We start from the raw sequence: 2620 nt of genomic DNA, 5'->3' as shown, positions 1-2620 counted from the left end.
TGTGAGTCTAGATTTTCGAATCCGACGCAAAACTCATAGTTAATTGTAACGTTCAGGGCCATCTAAAGACTATGGAACAGGCAAATTGCGTCGAGATTCAATACATCGTCCTCCAGGCGACTTGTTTCCGAGGGTTTATTGCTGCCTCGGGCACCTTATGGTCGTTCTCCTCTGGGTCAAAATTTTTGAATCCGACGCAAAACTGGTAGTTAATTGTAACGTTCAGGACCTCCTAATGACGATGGATCACTCTAAGTGCGTCGAGATTCATTACACCGTCCTCAAGCCGACTTGTCTCAAAGGGGATATTGCTGCCTGTGGCACCTAATGGTCGTTCTCCTGTGAGGCTATATTTTCGAATCCGACCGAAAACTGATGGTTAATTGTAACGTTCATTGCCTCCTAATGACGATGGAACACTCAAATTGCGTCGAGAATCAATACATCGTCCTCCTGCCGACTTGTCTCCAAGGGTCAATTGCTTCCTCGGGCACCTTATGGTCGTTCTCCTCTGAGTCTACATTTTCGAATCCGACGCAAAACTGATAGTTAATTGTAACGTTCAGGACGTCCTAATGACGATGGAACACTCAAATTGCGTCGAGATTCAATACATCGTCCTCCATCCGACTTGTCTCCTAGACGATATTCCTGCCTCGGGCACCTTATGGTCGTTCTCCTGAGTGTCTAGATTTTAGAATCCGACGCAAAACTGATAGTTAATTGTAACGTTCAGGGCCTCTCAATGACGATAGATCACTCAAATTGCGTCGAGATTCAATACGTCGGCCTCCAGCCGACTTGTCTCCAAGGGTCCATTGCTGCCTCCTGCACCTTGTGGTCGTTCTCCTGTGAGTCTAGATTTTCGAATCCGACGAAAAACTGATAGTTGTTTCTATCGTTCAGGACCTCCTAATGACAATGGGACGCTCAAATTGCGTCGAGAATCAATAGATCGTCCTCCAGCGGACTTGTCTCCAAGCGTCTATTGCTGCCTCTGGCACCTTATGGTCGTGCTCCTGTGAGTCTAGATTTTCGAATCCAACGCAAAACTGATAGTTAGTTGTAACGTTCAGGGCCTCCTAATGACGATGGAACACTCAAATTGCATCGAGATTCAATTCATCGTCCTCAAGCCGACTTGTCTCCATGGGGATATTGCTGCCTGTGACTCTAGATTTATGCATCCGACGCAAGACGTTCATGGCCTATTAATGGCGATGGAACACTCAAATTGCGTCGAGAATCAATACATCGACCTCCAGCCGACTTGTCTCCAAGGGGATATTGCTGCCTTGGGCACCTTAAGGTCGTTCTCATGTGAGTCTAGATTTTCGAATCCGATGCAAAACTAATGGTTATTTGTAACGTTTATGGCCTCCTAATGACGCTGGAACACTCAGATTGCGTCGAGATACAATACATCGTCCTCCAGCCGACTTGTCTCCAAGCGTCTATTGCTGCCTCTGGCACCTTATGGTCGTGCACCTGTGAGTCTAGATTTTCGAATCCGACGCGAAACTGATAGTTAATTGTAACGTTCAGGGCCTCCTAATGACGATGGAACACTCAAATTGCGTCGAGATTCAATACATCGTCCTCCAGGCGACTTGTCTCCGAGGGTCTATTGCTGCCTCGGGCACCTTATGGTCGTTCTCCTGTGAGTCTAGATTATCGAATCCGACGCAAAACTGATAGTTAATTGTAACGTTCAGGGCCTCCTAATGACGATGGAATACTCAAATAGCGTCGAGATTCAATTCATAGTCCTTCAGCTGACTTGTCTCCAAGGGTCTATTGCTGCCTCGGGCACCTTATGGTCGTTCTCCTCTGAGTCTACATTTTCGAATCCGACGCAAAGCTGATAGTTAATTGTAACGTTCAGGGGCGATGGAACACTCAAATTGCGTCGAGATTCAATACATCGTCCTCCAGCCGACTTGTCTCCAAGGGTCTATTGTTGCCTCGGGCGCCTTTTGGTCGTTCTCCTGTGAGTCTAGACTATGGAATCCGAAGCAAAACTGATAGTTAATTGTAACGTTCTGGGCCTCTTAATGACGATGGAACACTCATATTGCGTCGAGATTCAATACATCGTCCTCTAGCCGACTTGCCTCCAAGGGGATATTGCTGCCTCGGGCACCATATGTTCCGTCTCCTGTGAGTTTAGATTTTCGAATCCGACGCGAAACTGATAGTTAATTGTAACGTTCAGGGCCTCCTAATAACGATTTAACACTCAAATTGCGTCGAGATTCAATACATCGTCCTCCAGACGATTTGTCTCCACGGCTCTATTGCTGCCTGTGGCACCTAATGGTCGTACTCCTTTGAGTCAAGCTTTTCGAATCCGACGCGAAACTGATAGTTAAGTGTAACATTCAGGGCCTCCTAATGACGCTGGAGCACTCAAATTGCGTCGAGATTCAATACATTGTCCTCCAGCCGACTTGTCTCCAAGGGTCTATTGCTGCCTCGGTTACCTCATGGTCGTTCTCCTGTGAGTGTAGATTATCGAATCCGACGCAAAACTGATAGTTAATTATAACGTTCAGGGCCTCCTAATGACGTTGGAACACTCAAATTGCGTCGAGATTCAATACATCGTCCATCCAGCCGA

The sequence above is a fragment of the Schistocerca americana genome, unplaced genomic scaffold (genome assembly GCF_021461395.2).
Source record: "Schistocerca americana isolate TAMUIC-IGC-003095 unplaced genomic scaffold, iqSchAmer2.1 HiC_scaffold_50, whole genome shotgun sequence".
NCBI lineage: Eukaryota > Metazoa > Arthropoda > Insecta > Orthoptera > Acrididae > Schistocerca > Schistocerca americana.
The sequence above is the reverse complement of the archived record's forward strand: the minus strand, read 5'-3'. Positions refer to the sequence as shown.